Genomic DNA, 22,218 nt, shown 5'->3' on the forward strand with positions numbered 1-22,218 from the left:
TCGATTGTCCTTTAATTGGAAAAAACTCCCCTTGCGCCCTCCCGGGCGCGGAAAAAGGAGGTGTGACATTTAGGACGCGCCTTTAACAATGCTATCTCCCTAAACTCGGGTGCACATTTATGTGACCCAAATCCAAATCTCAACGGAGTCGAAATGTGCCTCTAATCACGGGTGCATTGATTGTGACGTGGTTTGAGATGCATTTCCATGACGTTGCAAATTCCTTTTAAAAAAATAATGAATGAGACGAGCCTCGACAAACAAAAATGCACAAGCTGCGGGGCCCTCTAAATGTATATATTAAATACTTAGAATTCGGGACAGGCCGTTTAGCGAATTTCACGGCCTTTTCCCAACATAACAATACGCTAGTTGCTTTAGACGCGTATTTAATAATGTTATCTTCCTAAACTCGGGTGCACATTTATGTGACCCAAATCCCAATCTCAACAAAGTTGAAACGTAGCTCTAACCACGGGTACATTGATTGTAACGTGGTTCGAGGTGTGTTTTTCACGATGTTGCAATTCTTGATAAAAATAACATTAAATGATAAAAGCGGTTAAAAGATAAAATTGGCACACAAGTTCATATTTGTAAAATCAGATAGTCAAGCCGAATATAACAGTTGAGCGACCGTGCTAGAACCACGGAACTCGGGAATGCCTAACACCTTCTCCCGGGTTAACAGAATTCCTTATCCGGATTTGTGGTACGCAGACTATAATATGAAGTCATTCTTTTCCTCGATTCGGGATTAAAATTGGTGACTTGGGACACCCTAAACCTCCCAAGTGGCGACTCTGAAATAAATAAACCAATCCCGTTTTGATTGTCCTTTAATTGGAAAAAACTCCCTTGTACCCTCTCGGGTGCGGAAAAAGGAGGTGTGACAGCTCTGGCGACTCTGCTGGGGATGAAACCCAGAACCACTGGTTCAGGGTTAGAAATTCGAGCTTAGATAAATTGTTATATTTGGCTTTATCTGATTTTTACATGTTTTGAGCCTAATGTGCTAAATGCTGCTTTTACCGCTTTGATATTATCTGAACTGTATATAAATTGTGCCGAAACCTTTCTCTTCTTACCTCCGGGGATGTGCTTACTGGTTGAGACTCCCTATTCTGTTAGTGTCATACCCTAAATAAAAGAGGCTCGGAAAGTTTCTAAGCCGGCTGGCCTTTTGGTTCCCGGAAAGGAGCTCCTTCCTCAGCTCGAGTTGTCCGCTCGGGTACACTGTCTAGAACACCGACCCAGGTTTTGAACATAGAATAACGTGACTTCATGCCGGATCCCTAGTAGGAACGCTTATTTGCATCACGTTGCATTTGACTTAGGGGACTCAACACAGGGGTTGGGTCCGTCTAGGACTAGCAACCTGATATGAAAAGGCCATCCTGATGCATCCTATTTGTTTTCCGTGCATTTATTTGTCTCGTGCCCGCATGCTGACCGGTGTTTGAATATTATGAATATTGTGAAATTGAAAAAAAGGAAATAGCGGTTAGGGAATTGATTGTTTATTTTAGAAAATGAAAAATAAAAAAAATAGAAAAAGAAAGTCTTTTATCTTTGGAAAATTTTTTGTTGAAAAGAAAATGAAAAAAAAAGAAGGAGTCTTTATTTTAGAAAAATAGGTTATTTTATCTTTTTGAAAAATGAAGAGTTATTTTGTCTTGTTTTCAAAAATGGTTTGTCTTGCAACAAAAAATGCTTGCTCATTTAAATTGCCCGAACTACGCGGGTTTGATTCTCACCGGATGTGAGATACGTAGGCAACCCTCATCGGGTCCAACCCCACCTTTTGCTAAAATAGCCAAAAATCAAAAATTTTAATCTTGTCATAAATAAGTCGGGTGATGTCCAACCCACCTTTTGCTAAAATATCCAAACAACAAATAAAAACAAATAAATAAAAAATATATGTCAAATTTTAATTTTGTCATAAAGAAGTCAGGTGACGCTGTTTTATCAAGACATAGCCGAATGTTCCCGAAAGGGACGCCGGAAGGCTGACTTTGCATAAACAGCCACCTTTGGGTCATTTTCTAAGATTTGGCCCAGTTGACCCACACAGCCTTAAAAATCTTCGTCCCCGAGACGTTGAAAGGCCGTATTTGCAATATTGAGTTTGCTAATTTAAAAACGATAAAAAGAGTCATGAATAAGTCAGGTGATGTTGTTTTGTCATAAATAGCCAAATGTTCCAAAAAGGAACTCCGGAAGGCTGCCTTTGTACAAACGGCCACCTTTTTGTTGTTTTTTAATCACACAACCTTAAAAGCCTTCGAAGTGCAGAGAGGTAGTGTTCAGAAACCCTTTTGAAGAAAGTGAGCATATGTTTTTTTATTTTATCAAAATAAGTTTCGCTTGTTAAAATCTTATTAATAAATGTGCAGAATGAGCACGTCGCCAAATGAACCCTTTTCAATCATGAATAAAATTCCCCTCCAATTGCGGCTATGGTGGAATGATTTAGGCAAAGAAGGGCAGGACGAAATCAAGAAACATCTGAAAGACCTCACGAGTTTGTTGGATATCAGGCCACGGGGAGATATCATAAGGGCACTAGTCCCTCACTGGGATCCTGCACAATGTCTTCCATTTCTCGGACTTTGAACTTACCCCAACTTTAGAAGAAATAGCAGGGTATATCGGCAGTGCTGAGGCTCCATTAAGGCATAAATACCTGGTTGCTCCAAGAGCCGTGGCGATACACCGGTTTCTAGACTCATTGAAGATAGTCAGGACAATTCATAACCCTGACTTGGCAAAAGGTTTTTGCACTATGAGTTTCATATACCAAAGATATGGTCACGTAGGAGGATTCGACAAGCCAGAAAACTAGTTGTGCAGCAAAAGTAACCGTCGAAAGTGGGATGAACATAGACGGGTTGCTTTCATGACAAATTTCTTAGGGCTCTTAGTATTCCCAAGAAAGGACGGGAACATCGACATAAAGATAGCAGGGGTCGTCAGTACTTTGCTCACACAGAAAAATAGCACGCTGGCACCCATGATTGTATCTGATATGTTCCGGGCTCTCACGTCCTGCAAGGCCGGAGGAAACTTTTTTGAAGGTTGCAACTTGTTGTTACAAATGTGGATGACTGAACACCTATGCCACCGGGCCCAGTTTCTGAGCCATGGACCCGCTGGAAAGACCTGCATAGAGGAGTTCTATACCAGAGTTAATGAGGCCTACCTACCTCGAGGAATCTCGGCATGGACTCATATTTCCGTACCCTCAGCGCCAGTCAAATACAGTGGATGCTGGGGTGGTTGCCGATCGACGAAGTCATATACATGCCAGCAGCTAAGCCCCATTTTCTCTTAATGGGACTTAAGAGCATTCAACCATATGCGCCGCATCGGGTTTTAAGGCAACTTGGGAGGTGTCAGATAGTGCCGAAAGACGAGGATCTAAGCACCCAGGTGATTGAGATCAGTCCCGATGGCCAGTTTCCTGAAGCAAGGGTTCGCCAAATTTAGAGCCAATGTCAACACTTAGAAGCAAATACTTGTGTAGTGAATCGGACAAAAGGGGAAGTTTCACCCGGATATCAGGCTTGGTACAAAGGGGAAACATCATCTGCAAGGTCGGTTAAAAGACCTCACCTGCAAGAATTTGCCAGATCCTCACAAGAGCAGTGGGGCTGGTTGGCCAAAGAGCGGGAATATCTTGCCGAAACAGGCAAACTGAAGCAACAAGTTCAGGATATGAAGTTTGAGAGCCAATTACAGTCCGCTGCCCACAAGGGAGAAAAGAACAGATTAATCAGAGAAGGCGAGATCCTCAAAGCTCAAATCCGGAAGATGAAAAGAGAGGCCAACAACCAACCGAGAAGCCGGGCGGATAAAAGATTGATAACAGGGTTAAAGGATCAGGTTGCGGAATACCAGGAAGATTTGGAAATATCCAAGGCTAGCACAGCAAGATTGCGGACCAAGTGGGCAAAAGGTACAATGGCCCGGAGGCAGCGCCTGCAACAAGTCATAAGGGATTATGAACTGAGCATCGGGACATTAAGGGAAACGAATTCCACTCTTCAAGAGCGGATCTTCAAGCAAACACGAGATGCCCAAGCCGACAGAAGACGCTGTTACGATGCAATGACCAGGATGGAAAGGCAAATGTAGATATTCCAGGATCAACTTGCCAACAATGCACAAACACTAGGCTTAAAGAACCGACAGATAAGGCAGTTGGTCGCAGAAAGGGACAACGTTCGAGGAAGGATCGACGAGATTGGGCATTACATCTACATGAGGTGCCTGGCATGCGAGCAAATGCCTCGGAAGACCCTCCTTGTTTCCATCATGGGCTGCGTCCACCGAATCATGAATGAATTGAAAAGCCTGCAGAGAGACCTCACACCAAGGGCCGCGGAAAGGCTGAATGACGCCTCGCGAGCCCCTAAGTTGGAAAATTAATCTTTGGTCGAGTCTTGTTTATTTGGCTTTGTTGCTTTCCCGTATGTTGTTTTCTCTTCTTTTAATCAAATAGGGTCAAAGAACTGTGGAGTCTGTACTATTGCTGTTCCTTGGTTGAAGTAATTTGTAATAGCAAAATTTTGAGAATGAATTTAATGATTCCAAAAGAATTTTGTGTTTCTTTACTTTATGGTAGAACTACGCCTGGTCTGATTCGCGCGGGGACGTGATACGTAGGCAATCCCTATAAGATTCGACCGCTTTTTGATAAAGAAAGAAAAGAAAATACAAAAATGAAATAAAATACAGGGTTTCCCAAAGTGTTTTATAAGAGGGAACAAATGAGCAAGCCGGGATGACGCATGTTATTTGAAACAAAGCACGTAGAAACGGTCAACTGCCTAGGAGCATTGCATCCTCTATGTGTTGTGATCAAATCTATTAAACTCTAACGCTAACAAAGTTTGTTGTTGTCTGAACCAGACAAGTTAGTTGTTAAAGAACTCTGGCAACACATTCTTACCAAACCAGATCCAAAGGACCGGTAGCAACAAGCATGACTACTTCAAAGAATAGTAATGAGGAAGAAAGGTCGATGAGCCAGTTGTTAAAAGAAGCGATGGAAAAGATTGAAAGGATGAGACTAGATATGAATGCAATGCATCTAGCTCTAGCCAAAGCACAAAAGAGCCCTGAGCCACTGGGGCACATGCCGGAATACCCTCACTCCGGCCCTTCCACAAGCCTCCCAAATCCCCGTTATCATCAAGAAAGAAGCCCTCATGATTCCCAAGCTCCACCACCCCATCAACCTCTCCCAACACCAAATATCCCCACTTTTGTGGGACCCACATCAGCCACCTTGCAAAGAACGACTAGTGAGCCATTATTTCAGGCCCACAATACGTAGTACTACCCCCTTGAGCCTACATTCCATGCCCCCGAACCACAGGCCTACAATCCACACTTGGAGGTACCGGCAGAGATTGAAAAGCCGGTTAAAACCCCTGAACAGGATGAGGTATTGAGAAAGTTCAAAAGCCTGGAGCAGTCCTTCAGGAACCTGCATGGATTGGGCAACCAAGTCAGTGTAGATTACAAAGATCTATGCCCTTTCCCGGACGTCCGACTCCCGGCTGGGTTCAAGATGCCTAAGTTTGATTTATATGAAGGGCACGGTGATCCCATGGCACATTTGCGGGGATTCTGTAGCAAAATGAGAGGGGCAGGCGGCAAAGATGAGCTGCTAATAGCTTATTTCGCCAAAGTCTGAGCGGATCTGCACTAGAATGGTATACCAGGCAGGATTCCAGTAGGTGGTACACTTGGGATGATCTGGCGCAGGCTTTCGCAGGTCATTTCCAGTACAATCTCGAGATAGTCCCTGACCGTCTCACATTATTGAGAACTGGGAAGAAACCCGGGGAAAGCTTTCGCGAGTTCGGGTTCCGCTGGAGAGAGCAAGCGACCAGAGTCGATCCTCTCATGAGAGAGGGAGAGATGGTGGACTATTTCTTACAAACATTGGATCCAACCTACTTTGGTCACTTGGTGACAACGGTTGGAAAATCCTTCAATGAGGTGGTCAAGATAGGGGTCATGATAGAAGAGGGTCTGAGGTCTGACACAATCCTGAACTACTCGGCACTCAAGGCAACGACCCAGGCTATTCAGAACGGCACGGGAGGTGCGCTGAGAAGAAAGAAAGTAGAAGTTGCCACGATCGAGGCAGGCAATTGGTCCGGATCTGGCTGGCCACACTACAACCAACCCAGACCTCACAGGACAAACTACCCATACAACCCACCACATCACTACTATCCACCCCAAGAACCGCATTTCACCGTCCATCAAGCCCAGACATATGCCCAACCTCCGGTTCGCCCACAATGGCGTGCGCCGGCTCCCCACAATACATACCCAGCTCCACATAATACCTACCCACCACCACAAAATACCTACCCCCACCCAGAGCATACAGGAACCCTCCAGGGACAGGTTTTCGAGGGAGTCAAGCTGCTAAAAATGATAGGCTACAGAAACATAGAGCCTTTACTGAGCTGGGAGAGTCCTATACCGCCGTATTCCACAAATTGAGACGGTTGGGTTTGGTAAGTCCTGTCGAACCCAGAGAGCAAAACCCCCGCCTCAAAATGTGAACAGGACGATAAGCTATGAATATTGCTCAGGGATGCTGGGACATGAAACTGAAAAATGTTGGAGACTGAAGCAGGCAATACAAGACCTCATTGATACTAACAAAATCGAGGTCCAGACACCGGAGGCTTCTAACATCAATCAAAACCCAGTGCCAGCGCACCACGAGACACACATGATCGAGTTGGTGTATGAGGGAGGAGAGTTGAGAAAGCCCTCGCAAACAGTGATGATGATCCAGGCCGCTCCGAGAGAAGGATCGACCAGTGGAGGAGTGGGGGTACAGTCTTAGGGAGAAGGCGTCAAGCCAGTAGTAATATTGGGAAAGAGCCCGTCCGCCAAAACAAGCAAACCTGAGCCAAACAAGTTGGGGACTCCGCCCATACCCGCAATTGTGTTGAAGGGGGTATACAGAGAACTGGTCACCATAAAGCCCGTAGTCCATCTGCAAATGATTGATAGTAAGGTTGTGCCTTGGAAATACGAGAAGGCAGTAGTGATGTACAAAGGAAAACAGGTGGAGGAAGTTAGTTGCGAAGCGCAAGGGCTGACTCGATCAGGTCGGTATTTTGCTCCGATAGAGTTAAGGAAAACCAACCTAGTTGCAACCAAGAAACCTGTATCCGAAGAAGAGCCTGAGGAGTTCCTGAGAAAGATGAAAGTGCAGGACTACTCCGTGGTCGAACAGTTGAGGAAAACACTAGCCCAGCTCTCGCTGCTGTCATTACTAATCCATTCTGAGGAGCATCGTCGGGCCTTGATGAAGATATTGAACGAAGCTCACGTGCCCAACGAGATTTCTGTAAACCACCTGGAAACCATTGCCAACAAGATTTTCGAGGTGAACAGGGTAACATTCTCAGATGATGATCTGCCGGTGGAAGGTACGGAGCATAATAAAGCTCTCTACCTAACTGTCAAGTGTGAAAACTCGGTAGTTACTCGGGTGTTGGTGGATAACGGTTCAAGTGCCAATATCTGCCCATTATCCACTTTGAACCAGTTAAAGATCGACCACGGAAAGATCCGCAAGAATAGCATCTGTGTCCGTGGATTTGACGGAAACGGAACAGCCACTGTAGGGGATGTTGTACTTGAATTGACCATCGGTCCAGTCCTGTTCACCATGGAGTTCCAGGTGCTAGACGCCACAGTATCTTATAACCTTCTGTTAGGACGACCATGGATTCATGCAGCCAAAGCAGTGCCCTCTACCCTACATCAGATGGTGAAGTTCGAGTGGGAAAGACAAGAGGCCGTGCTACACGGCGAGGACACGACGTGCACCATGGGTGGCGCCATTGTACCTTTCATAGAGACCGATGATGACAAAGGTCCCTGGGTCTACCAGATTTTCGATATAGTGTCGGCAAACAAAATTTATGAAGGAGAAATCATCCCGCACCCTAGGGTAGCTGCCGCGACAGTCATGATGGTTTCGGAAATGCTGGGTAATGGATTTGTGCCGGGAAAGGGCCTGGGAGTCGAGCTTCAGGGGATTGTCCAACCTGTTTCCCAGCCTAAAAATCTGGAAACTTTTGAATTGGGGTTCAAACCAACCGCAATAGATGTAAAGTAAGCACGGAAAATGAAGAAGAAAGTCTGGTATCTTCCCAAACCCGTGCCACGTCTCTCAAGATCTTTTGTCAGAGCAAGCGCCAAAGGGCCACCGGTCCCAAAGATTCTAGGACCATTGATTGGTATGGATGGAGACCTGAATCAGAGTTTCGAGAGGCTATTCGCTGATGACAGTATGGTAGAAGCTGGAGAAGGCTCCAGCAGAGCAGAGATACAGTTTGTGGGGCCTGAGGCCAAAACCAACAATTGGACAGTTACTCCTCTTCCTGTCCGAGGGAGTCTTGGTAGTAGGCTTTGATTTATGTTTTTGTTTGTTTTTTTTGTTCGGATTATTACAGGGTGTAATCCAAATTTTACTTTTGTTTTGTAAAAGTGTGAACCCTTTTTTCCCGCAAGTTTAATAAAGTTCTCTTCTTTTGTCCCATTTTAATTTTTGTTTTGTTCTTTTTCTCTCTGAACAGTTCTCTTTTTACTGGTTCTAATGACATGGCATGCACATCGGATCTTCGACCTAGTCTAATAAATCAATCTGAATTCGACTTAATGATACAAGAGGTCGTTTGCGACGATGACTCTGAATATGACGAAGATGAAGCATTCGAAGAGATAAACCGAGAACTGTGCCAATTTGAAGAAAAACCCAAACCTAACCTAAATGACACTGAGGCTGTGAATCTAGGAGATGCTGATAATGTCCGAGAAACCAAGATCAGCATCCATATTGAGCCGAGTGTCAGGGAAGAATTGATCAAAACCCTCATGGAATTCAAAGATGTTTTTGCATGGTCATATGACGATATGCCGGGATTAAGCACCAATTTAGTGGTTCACAAATTGCCCACTGACCCGGCATACCCTCCGGTCAAGCAAAAATTAAGGAAATTTAAAACAGAAATGAGTGTAAAGATCAAAGAAGAGGTGATTAAACAGTTGCAGGCGAAGGTCATTCGGGTCACTCGATATCCCGAGTGGTTGGCCAATGTGGTACCAGTTCCAAAGAAGGATGGGAAAATCAGGGTGTGCGTCGACTACCGCAATCTCAACAAAGCAAGTCCCAAGGACAATTTTCCGTTGCCCAACATTCATATCCTGATCGATAATTGTGCTGGGCGCGAGATCGGATCCTTTGTGGATTGCTATGCGGGATATCATCAGATCCTAATGGATGAGGAAGATGCGGAAAAGACAACTTTTATTACGCCATGGGGAACTTACTGCTATAGGGTGATGCCGTTCGGATTGAAGAACGCCGGGGCAACGTACATGCGAGCAATGACTAATGTGTTTCACGACATGATACAGAAAGAAATTGAAGTGTACGTAGATGATGTGATCATAAAGTCTTGGCGTCAAGAGGACCATGTAGCAGACCTAAGGAGATTCTTCCAAAGACTCTGAAGGTATGATATCAAGCTCAACCCGGCCAAATGCGCATTCGGGGTTCCATCAGGAAAGCTGTTAGGATTCATCATCAGTCGACAGGGGATTGAGTTAGACCCATCCAAGATCGAATCCATCCGAGATTTGCCACCGCCAAAGAACAAAACAGAGGTAATGAGTTTGTTGGGTAGACTCAATTACATCAGCAGGTTCATCGCTCAACTCACAGCAACTTGTGAGCCCATATTTTGGCTACTGAAAAAGATGCTGCAATAAGTTAGACGACAGAATGTCAAGAGGCTTTCGACAAAATCAAAGGGTACTTGTCTAATCCACCCGTGTTGGTCCCGCCTAAGCCGAGGAGGCCTTTGATCCTTTATCTGACGGTACTGGAAAATTTATTTGGTTGTGTGCTGGGTCAACATGACGACACAGAAAGGAAGGAGAAGGCCATCTACTATCTTAGCAAGAAATTCACAGTATATGAGGTCAAGTACACTCAACTCGAGAAAACATGCTGCGCCCTAACTTGGGTAGCTCAGAAGTTGAAACACTACCTGTCCTCGTATACTACTTATCTCATATCCCGTTTGGACCCATTGAAGTATATCTTTCAGAAACCTATGCCCACAGGGAGGTTGGCAAAATGGCAAATTCTGCTCACAGAGTTCGATATCGTCTATGTGACGAGGACAGCCATGAAAGCCCAAGCGCTGGCCGACCATTTGGCAGAGAATCTCGTTGATGAAAAATACGAGCCTTTAAGAACGTATTTTCCCGACGAAGAGGTGATGCATACAAACGAGCTAGAGTTACCCGAGGAACCGGGTTGGAAGCTTTTCTTCGATGGAGCTGCAAACGCGAAAGGGGTTGAAATAGGAGCAGTACTCATTTCTGAAATAGGACGCCATTATCCTGTTACGGCTCAACTACGCTTCTATTGCACCAACAATATGGCCGAGTATGAAGCTTGCATTTTGGGTCTGCGATTGGCTGCGGACATGGATGTCCAAGACGTCTTGGTCTTGGGAGACTCGGACCTCTTGGTACATCAAATTCAGGGTGAATGGGAAACGCGAGATCTAAAACTCATACCATATCGACAATGCTTGCACGATCTGAGCAAGCGATTTCGGTCGGTGAAGTTCAAACATATCCCGAGAATTCATAACGAGGTTGCGGATGCATTGGCCACCTTAGCATCAATGTTGCACCACCCTGACAAAATGTATGTTGATCCTCTGCACATCCAGGTCCGTGATCAGCACGCTTATTGCAACGCCGTAGAAGAGGAAGCAGATGGCGAGCCCTGGTTTCATGATATCAAGGAATACCTCAGAATGGGAATATATCCGGAACAGGCCACTGGAGACTAAAAAAGAGCCCTTCGGCGTTTGTCGAATGGTTTCTTCCTCAGCGGAGGAGTTTTGTACAAAAGAACCCCGGATTTGGGATTGTTGAGATGTATAGATGCCGGTCAAGCCACGACGGTTATGGCAGAGGTACATGCTGGAGTTTGCGGGCCACATATGAGCGGATATGTATTGGCAAGGAAGATCCTTAGGGCAGGGTATTATTGGCTCACCATGGAACACGACTGTATCACTTTCGTGAGGAAATGCCATCAGTGCCAGATACCTGGAGATCTGATTCATTCTCCGCCAACAGAGTTACATACGATGTCAGCACCCTGGCCGTTTGTTGCATGGGGCATGGATGTCATTGGACCTATCGAGCCAGCAGCATCCAACGGTCATAGGTTCATTCTAGTAACCATTGACTACTTCACCAAATGGGTTGAGGCTAAAACCTTCAAGTCGGTAACTAAAAAGGCGGTGGTGGATTTTGTGCACTCCCATATCATCTGCAGATTTGGAATCCCAAAAGTAATCATCACGGATAACGGTGCGAATCTTAACAGTAGCCTGATGAGAGAGGTATGCCAACAATTCAAGATTACACACCGCAATTCCATCCCATATCGTCCCAAGGCGAATGGAGCGGTCGAAGCAGCCAATAAGAACATCAAGAAGATACTGTGAAAGATGGTGGAAGGATCCAGACAATGGCACGAGAGATTACCCTTTGCTTTGTTGGGTTACCGCACTACCGTCCGGACTTCCATAAGTACAACTCCTTATTTGTTGGTGTACGGAACTGAGGCCGTAATACCGGCAGAGGTCGAAATCCCGTCCCTCCGGATTGTCGCTGAAGCCGAGATTGATGATGATGAATGGGTCAAAGCTCGATTGGAACAGTTGAGCTTGATAGACGAGAAAAGATTGGCAGCAATATGCCATGGTCAGCTGTATCAGAAGAGAATGGCGAGAACATATAATAAGAAGGTACGCCCCAGGAAGTTTGAAATAGGGCAGCAGGTATTGAAGAAGATCCTCCCACACCAGGTCGAGGCAAAAGGCAAGTTCGCCCCAAATTGGCAATGGCCTTATATCGTAACCAGAGTATTATCCAATGGAGCTTTGTGTTTGACGAACATCGAGGGAAGATGTGTTGACATGGCTATCAATTCGGATGCAGTCAAGAGATATTATGCGTAATTTCTTTGATTATGGCAATTATTGGTTCGTTTGTTTGTACTTGGTACTTATTGGATAATGAAATGACGGAGGCAATTCTTTCTTCTATCCAAACACTTTTTACCCTTGTTTCCCCCTTTTGAGCCTTAAGTTATCCTTTCATATCCCTCTTTTGGAATCACTAAACGGAAAAGATATGAAAAGAGAAAGAAGAAGAAGAGAAATTTTTTTAAGAGAAAATGAAAAAAAAGAAAAAAAAAGAAGAAAAACAAAAAAGAGAGAAAGAAAGAAAAGAAAACAACTAAACAAAAAGAAAAATGATAACAAAAGAAAAAAAAAAGGAAAGTCAAATGAAAAAGAGGAAGTGGGAACTACGTTTGACCTGATTCCTCGAAGAGGATACGTAGGCGCCTCACGGCTCGGTCATAGTGTGCATAATATCCATAGTGTGCATAATATCCATAAGTGTGCATAATAGGCATAGTGTGCATAACGCACGTAGCTCAACATAGTGTAAAAATAAAAACCCCCAAGCAAGAAAACTGGGGCAGAGGTTATGTTTTAAAGTTCCAACAAAGGTTTGGTTCCAAAAGTTGTAGCGTATCACCCATCAAGTTATTTCATTTTGTTAGCCTTTCTTTTAGCCCCACACCGAAACCAACATCGATGTCCAAAAGACCTCCCGATCAATATCCAAGAGGTGCCAAGTCAGGCAAATAAAGCCGAGAGTAATACACTGATCCCCGGCAAAGAAGAGGAGCATAAAATGGGAAATGAATTGATCTCCAGAAGAGAGGGTCATATCGACAACACTCCAATCCTCCGTTGAAAAAAAATAATAATAAAATGAGAGAGTCTTGGCGGTGAAAACCTTCGCAGGCACCACAAGGCGACGAAAGATGAGGGATATAAAACGAGAGAGTCTTATTGGTGAAAACCTTCATAGGCACCATAAGGCGCTGGGAGCTGAGATAAAAGAGAGAGTCTCATTAGTGAAAACCCCTCGAAGGGCACTATGAGGCGACGAGACAGATCAACAAAAGGATCCACGTTCACAAAGAAATGGACGCCCATTTATCCCCAGCAAGTAAGGTCATCTGGCAAGTTGATTGATACAAATAGACTGGGTCGGGAATCTATGGTGCACGTCATGATCACAAGGACCAGTCATGTTATCCAGATAAGTTCTTCTCTTTTCCTTTTTCCACCAAGTATTGGTTCAGACAAAAGCAATAAGACAAAAGGCATCGGCTGTGAAACCAAAGGACGAATTGTGTAGAAAGAAAGGTGACGTAAAGAGAGCGAAAAATGACGGGTGAAGGACTTGTGGACCAAGTTCCGACAAGGTTTCCCCGCAGAATGTTGATAAATCCCGGACCCAAATCCGAAGTGGTCAGACGCCACAAGAAAGGGAAATCAATCCGATGCGAGATATCCCCGGGCAATGCAATTCTATGCCTTGCAGTTCTGGGAGGAAGTAAACCCCTGAAGGGAGTAGTTTCGGGATTAAAAGCAGACTCCCACAGCATGTCCTGAAAAGAGAAAGCAGAAAGGGGGATAAAGGGAAAACCACCCCCAGCAAGCAGCGTCGTCCACCAACCGGTTGGTGGAGCATAGAGCAAGGGAAAGAAAAGGGAAAAATCATCTCCCATCGGAAAGGTCACGTTGCCCCACCATGATTGAAACTAACTAAATCCTTTTGTCTGCTACAGGGAAATAAAGGTTGATGATGGCAGACGGACGCGATACCAGAAAGGTCACCAAAACCGGGGCAGAAAGTTTTCTGCCATGACCAAATATTTTCTCGGAGGAACGAGAAAACAAAATCAAACATGTCTTAGTTTAAATAGGCGCCCACCTGTATAACGAGAGGAATAATTTGCAGTCTTAGTTTAAATAGGCGCCCACCTGTATAACGAGAGGAATAATTTTCAGTCTTAGTTTAAATAGGCGCCCACCTGTATAACGAGAGGAATAATTTTCAGTCTTAGTTTAAATAGGCGCCCACCTGTATAACGAGAGGAATAATTTTCATGTCTTAGTTTAAATAGGCGCCCACCTGTATAACGAGAGGAATACTTTTCAGTCTTAGTTTAAATAGGCGCCCACCTGTATAACGAGAGGAATAATTTTCAGTCTTAGTTTAAATAGGCGCCCACCTGTATAACGAGAGGAATAATTTTCAGTCTTAGTTTAAATAGGTGCCCACCTGTATAACGAGAGGAATAATTTTCAGTCTTAGTTTAATTAGGCGCCCACCTGTATAACAAGAGGAATAATTTTCAGTCTTAGTTTAAATAGGCGCCCACCTGTATAACAAGAGGAATAATTTTCAGACTTAGTTTAAATAGGCGCCCACCTGTATAACGATAGGCGCCCACCTGTATAACGAGAGGAATAATTTTCAGTCTTAGTTTAAATAGGCGCCCACCTGTATAACGAGAGGAATACTTTTCATGTTTTAGTTTAAATATTTCAGATTTTGAGAGCAGTAACCCCACCGGAAGGCCGAAGGTTACAGCAGGAATATCCAGCAGGAAACAACAAAAATCCCCCGCACCGGAAAGCAGAAGGTTGCAAACTCAGGCGCACGAGTCAAAAGGACGCGTTTTGAAAGAAGCGGCTTGTGAACATTAGACCATGCCCAGCATAACAAATCTGATGAAGAAAGTTGTACCACCAAAGGAATCATTGAAAAGCTTAATGAAAAAGGCCATGTCCCCAGAGGACCAAGAAAAATGATGAAAACTGGTACTCACAAGAGCAAAAGGCCAGTACCATCCCACAAGTTCACAAAATAAAAGCATCGGAGGAAAACGCAAGCCGACAAGAAAGCAAGGCGACAAGAACAAATTGAAGATAGAGGAGATCTTATGATCCACAGTCTAGCCTAGCTTCTTGTTTTTCCTTTTAGAACAATGTAACAAGGAGATCGGTAAGTGGTAACATCTTACAGCAGCGTATAAGCAGCAGACAACAGCGGCAAACACTACAGTCACACGGTAGTCCCAGCTACCAGAATTTTCCCGAACTACATTGATCTGATTCCTGTTCAGCCCAGGATATGTAGGAAACCTCTGAAGCAAAGGTTCAGTCAAATCTTTTTCAAAAAAAATGCTTCACACGGAGTACTCGGACGAGCAAAAATCGCTCGCTTTATCTTTGCGCGAAAACCCTTCGTGTCTTCGGGCAAAGAGGGGCAGCTGTAAGCACGTGATTTTTGCTTCACGGACAATCACTCCAAAAAGAAATAAAAAATAATGGCAAATGGCCTCGTTGTACAATTTTTCGATTTTTACGTGACACTTGTTGGTAGTCATTTGTGGTTCTGTCCATTTTTTTCGTTTAATCTTATCAAACAAAATACAAAATATATGTCATGTGTAATTAAACCATAATTCGGTCATTAAAAGAAAATTCAAAAAATATATATGCATCTTTTATTCTAGGTTGTGATTTAACCTACTTAAATATTTTCATATGTGTGTGATAATTGGGTTAAGTGATTAAACTAATGATGGTTTTTAATTTCATTTTTCTTTAAAATTAGAAAACAAAAAGAAAAGAGTAATGAAATTGGTTTGGGCCAAAAATGAATTAAAATCAGGCCCAAAACCAGGACACAGGTCCAGTCCAAACATAAGCTGCCCGGGTACGTCCCAAACGACGCCGTATCAGCGTCCCTGTGCTGAGCCGTTGATTTGATTCAAATGAACGGTCCCGATCAGGCCACATATTTAACCCAAACGACGCCGTCTTAGGCAATTGATCTGAGCCGTCCAACCCCTTGATCCAACAGATCCAGGCCCTCCCCTAGGCCCATCAAATTTGACCCGATCCAATCCCCTACCCGGTCTCAACCCACTATCAGCCCCCGAACGACGTCGTCTCTCTTCAATGAGTAGATCCTGGCCCTTGATCTCACATGATCCGACGGCCAGGATCTAAACCACAAAATCATATATAAAGCCCAACTTGGTTACCCCTCCCCCTATCCAAAACACCCCCCCGGCTTCATCGTCTCCCTGACCAACCCTAACACCCAAACCCTAGCCGCCACCCTACCCCTTCGCCTGAAAGCCGGCGGCAACGGTGCCGTTGGCCATGAGTCTAACACCCCTGAACCACCATGACCCCCCTCTCCAAATCCACACTCAGCTTACCTCGAATCTTCCCCGAACGTCTCGAATCTTCATTCGAAGATCCGAGACCAAACCTAGATCTACACCAAACCACCCCATATTCACCCTAGTCACTCCCCTAACGTCCCTCAGGCCTTAATCAGCTTTGGTTCCGGTCAAATGCAAGCAGAACTTGTCGAACCCCAAATCCGAGTTCAAGAACCCTAAAAAACAAACCTGTCTCGCGTTGAGGTAAGTTCCCGGTGTAATCTTCTTTTCTTTCCTTTTGTTTGTGCATATGTTCGTATATTTGTTCTGAATCCTTTGATTATTTTCCATCAGTTCTCCCCCATCTTCAAAAGACCCTTTTGTTTGGTCGATTCCTTTTCTTAAGTGTTAAATAAGTGTTATAAGATGTTTTTTCGCTTCGACTGATGTTGTCAACCAGTTAAGTTTCATAAACTCCGTGTTAAATTCCCCGAGTGTGGAAATAAGTTGGTGCCTTGTTTAGTCTGTGTTGTTCGTCGAATAATTGTTACGTATATTAGTTCGTATAGTCGATTTGAGTAACGTCGTCAAATAATTAAGTGTCGTAAAGTTCCATCATTGTCCGGAAAAATGCCTGAGTCACTCATTTGTTCTGTTTTGAGTTCAGTCGATCAGCGACTAATTAGTATACGTTATAACTCGCAAAGTCGACTCGTCACATGTTTGACGTTAGTTTCACAGTATTAAATAACAAACGACCTAACTGAGTGATTTAGGTTAGTTTCACAGCCAGTTACTGGCTGATTTTGTTGATGGCTTGTTTAGACTGATTATAGGTTGGTTTGTTAGCTGTGGGAGGGGGGATTCGAACTGGAAAATCTGACTAAGTGTTCAGGATTAGAAGAAGCTGTCAAGTGTCAATTAAAATATTATTAATGGGGAACAAAACACAAGAGCATGGGAATTAAATGAATACTTTAAACCCATAACTCTTGATTAAAGCAATAGGACAAAGCATGTGGGGCTGATTAAGTTTACCAAGAAAAATGCCTCTAGGCATGGGAAGCTAAGGGGTGTGGGCAGGTTGCAATTGGCAGAATCCAGGCAGCTTAACTGCACTGGGTTGTTGGCTTATAAAGAAGCTGTTTCAGAACTTAAAAGGGGCTGGACTTTTGAGTCTTCAGAAAAAGAAAGAAACAGAAAGAAATTTTCAGAACACTTTAACTAAACACTGTCCAAAACTGCACAAGGAATTAAGTTGGTTAAGCTGTCCTGGCCTAGTCAGTTATTCTAACTGGGGCTGTTACTGTTCCATTAGGAGAAGTCTGTTTGTTTTCTGCTATGATTGCTACTATTCTGAACTTCTGTATGTTGTGGATTGAGTTTTGGTCTCACTGATTGTCGAAGCTGTGTTGGTTATTTGCTGAGCTTTGGTGGTTATTGAATTTCTGTTGCTATTGCATAGAACATTCTGGTTTCTTTCTCGGCTGGTTTTTACTATCCTGTTTCTGGGATTATTTGTTTGTTGCTCGACCACTTGTGAACTTCATCATTGTGGCTGGTTGTTTGTTGCTGGGTTGTTGCTGTTTATCTGCTGCTGCTGTGTTTGTTGTGTACTACTCAGCTGATCTTTTCCTTCTTCTTTTGTCTTCCCAACCAGGTACACAATTAATACTGTCCATGTAACTTGAAAGTTGAGCACGAATGCAAAAGAGAAGAGTTGAAGATGTTATTTTACACATAGTCTGTTACATTAAATATCATGCAATGTATAATGGTTTACGTTTTTTTGCCTGGATACTGGAATTAGCCTTCCCCACAGTGAATGTAAATGTGGGGGTAATTTAATGTCATATTGTGTGTATAGGCTGATAGATAACATGATTGACAATGTAGTAGGCTATGTTTTGATAGTTAGCTATGTTTGTGATTAGCATGTCCTTTAATGCATGTCAAAATGTGAAACTATCCATGGTTAGTTAATTTTTTTTTAATAGCCTACCCTGTTACAACGAACAAACCCCATCTTCAGAATAAAGAACACAAAGTTACAGTCTCAACCTCACGAAGGTCGGGCCCAAGCCGAAACGCTAAGTAGGCTTTCATCGGAAAAGTCGTGGCCCAAGCTTGGCCTATCCTGCATAAGCGGGGTTCGGGCCCATAACGTTCGATTAACTGCCCATGTGCGTGACCATGTTTTCTTATTCTGCCAAGGCCTTCGGAATTCCGTTATAAATAACCTGCAAGCATAATTGAGTAGGATCATTTGATTTTCAATTAGTAGAGACAAATGTGACAAGAAAACATAGCCGCTATAGGATATCCTTTTAAAAATAAAAATGAGACGAGCCTCGCTAAATAAATCACACATCGCCGGGGCCCTCAATAAAATACATAACCATTGACTAGACTTTGGATTCGGCCGTTTAATGAACGTTCACGGCCTCTTCCTAAAATAACAATACGTTAGTCTCTTTAGGACGCGCCTTTAACAATGTTATCTCCCTAAACTCGGGTGCACATTTATGTGACCCAAATCCAAATCTCAACGGAGTCGAAATGTGCCTCTAATCACGGGTGCATTGATTGTGACGTGGTTTGAGATGTATTTCCATGACGTTGCAAATTCCTTTTAAAAAAAATAATGAATGAGACGAGCCTCGACAAACAAAAATGCACAAGCTGTGGGGCCCTCTAAATGTATATATTAAATACTTAGAATTCGGGACAGGCCGTTTAGCGAATTTCACGGCATTTTCCCAACATAACAATACACTAGTTGCTTTAGACGCGTATTTAATAACGTTATCTTCCTAAACTCGGGTGCACATTTATGTGATCCAAATCTCAATCTCAACAGAGTTGAAACGTAGCTCTAACCACGGGTACATTGATTGTAACGTGGTTCGAGGTGTGTTTTCCACGATGTTGCAATTCTTGATAAAAATAACATTAAATGATAAAAGCGGTTAAAAGATAAAATTGGCACATAAGTTCATATTTGTATAAAATCAGATAATCAAGCCGAATATAACAGTTGAGCGACCGTGCTAGAACCACGGAACTCGGGAATGCCTAACACCTTCTCCCGGGTTAACAGAATTCCTTATCCGGATTTCTGGTACGCAGACTGTAATATGGAGTCATTCTTTTCCTCGATTCGGGATTAAAATTGGTGACTTGGGACACCCTAAACCTCCCAAGTGGCGACTCTGAAATAAATAAATCAATCCCGTTTCGATTGTCCTTTAATTGGAAAAAACTCCCTTGTACCCTCTCGGGTGTGGAAAAAGGAGGTGTGACAGTCCTCATCCAATTCCAACTGATGATGATGTTTCTCTGTTCCATATTTTGGATGCTATATGTCATTTTCATCATATTAATTTGGCCAAATACATATACAGACCATTAAATTTGGCCCAATTTTTCATTGGGAAATTTTCGTTCCTATACCATATAGGAAACTATATTACCAAATATGTTCATAGTATGAAAATTACCCGTCATGTTAATAGTTTTTCTATAAAAAATAGACAATTCATTAAATAAGGAATCATTGTAGTTGTAGGCTTCCTTATTTAGGCGTGCTAAAATTGGAGAAGTAAATATTCTTTTAGATATTTCATTAAATAAGAAATCATTGTAGTTGTAGACGTCCTTATTTAGGCGCACTAATATTGGGAATTCCTTAATTAGTTGTCTAGTTTTAATGGATTCGATTTCATCTTTTAAAATATTTAATTACTGGGAACTCAACTGAAAGAATTAAAAATATATAAGCTGTTCTAGGCTGTCAACACTTACGTCTAACGTAACAATATTGCAGATGCGTGTTAGTAAGAAAAAGGTGGATGATTTAGTACTGTTTTGGACAAAAATATGTATCTAAAATGTGAAACATACATTTCAGGGGAAGCATGTCGAGTCCAAATATGTACCCAATTTGTAGATATTTTGTAGATAAATTGTAGATTATTTGTATTCTGATTGTAGATGCTTTATTTTCTGTTTTCACAAATAAAAAACGATTAAAACTTCTACAAATCTTCTGAAAAAACGCAATTATGTCAAAAATCCCAATTATGCTACAATTGAATGGGAATTGGGATATTAAAATTCAATGTACCCTGTTTGTAGATATTTTGTAGATAAATTATAGATTATTTGTCTTCTGATTGTAGATGCTTTGTTTTCTGTTTTTCACAAATTAAAAATGACTAAAACTTCTACAAATCTTCTGCAAAAAACGCAATTATGTCGAAAATCCCAATTATGCTACAATTGAATGGGAATTGGGATATTAAAATTGAATGTACTTAGTTTGTAGATATTTTGTAGATAAATTGTAGATTATTTGTATTCTGATTGTAGATGCTTTGTTTTCTGTTTTCACAAATCAAAAATGACTAAAACTTCTACAAATCTTCTGAAAAAAAAAACACAATTATGTCGAAAATCCCGATTATTCTACAATTGAATGGGAATTGGGATATTAAAATTCAATGTACCCAGATTGTAGATATTTTGTAGATAAATTGTAGATTATTTGTATTCTGATTATAGATGCTTTGTTTTCTATTTTCACAAATCAAAAACGATTAAAACTTCTACAAATCTTCTGTAAAAAACTTAATTATGTCGAAAACCTCAATTATGCTACAATTCTGTGATTCTCCTATATGCTCTTGTTACTCCCTACGAAACTGCTATGCTAAATATGGAATCCATAAAAACATGATGAAAGGAAAGATCTTCCTAAGCAAAATCCTCCCATGAAGTGTTACAAGAAAATTGACTTTTCCCAACAATTGAAGCATCAAAAGAAAAAGATAAAAAGATCTTTTCGAGCTCAGAACATATTGAGAATCAAACTCTAGGAGATAAACCTTAATGTGAAGGAACCCGAAATCATAACCATCAAATCGACCAGGCTTGTGCTCATCTTCCTTGGGCACAAAAACATTGGGACAAGATTGCAGAGGTGCCGACAGTGCCTTGGCTATGGAAGAAATAATGGGATTTGGATACAACAATCGTGGGTGTGGGAGGGAAGAAACGTGGGTGAATGTGTGGGAATTGGAGAGAGGAACGTGGGGGGAGTGATATTAGAAGGAATATACAGTACCATTAAATTAGGAGTGTAATTAATACCCTTAAAAACCACTAATGGTATATAATTGGTAATTAGGTATACTAAATGTAATTATATCAAACCTTAAACATTGAGGGTAATATAGTTTTCTATATGGCATAGGAATGTAAAAATTCCTTTTTCATTTTAGCACTTTAACTCATCCTTGTACCATTTTGGCCCTCCAACTCCATTTCTTTTGTTCCACTTTAACACAAAAAATTTTCTCCCAGGTAAAAATGCAGCGTGTGCAAATACCCAGCCCCCACTCCCACTCCACTGCCCACCCCCGCATTTTTTTTTACTTTTTTTTTGTAATTTCAAATTATTATTTTTTCCGTTTTTCCTGCCCACATCCCGGGGAAAAAATATTTTTTTAATATATTTTCAGTAATAACTACGGTTTCAACTGAATCCATAACTTTCGACGCGGAGTAAAAAATTGTATGTAAAAATTCATTAAAATAGTAAAAAAAATAGATATAAACCCATCTTTAAAAATATAATGGGTTCAATGTTAAAAACATTAAAATTGAATCCATAGAATTTAAATTCTGGATCCGCCTCTACGTTGGGAGTATGAAATTTGGCTTAAAAAATGGCTCTTACGCGCCTACAAGGGTGAGACAAATCACACATGGAATCTTGTCAGCTTTTGTGTCAAAGTGGAACAAAAGAAATGGGGTTGGAGGGCCAAAATGGAACAAGGCTGAGTTAAAGTGCCAAAATAAAAAATTGGGCCAAGTTTAATGGGCTGACATGTATTTGGCCTATTAGTTTTGCATTGGTTTCCCTTATCTCCAATAAAGCATGCTTTTTATTGTTACTTCTTTGTGAGTCATAATCCTTCTTTTACTTGGGGAAAAAACACTTCCCACCAAAGGTGACTTCA

The sequence above is a fragment of the Nicotiana sylvestris genome, chromosome 4, assembly GCF_000393655.2.
Source record: "Nicotiana sylvestris chromosome 4, ASM39365v2, whole genome shotgun sequence".
NCBI lineage: Eukaryota > Viridiplantae > Streptophyta > Magnoliopsida > Solanales > Solanaceae > Nicotiana > Nicotiana sylvestris.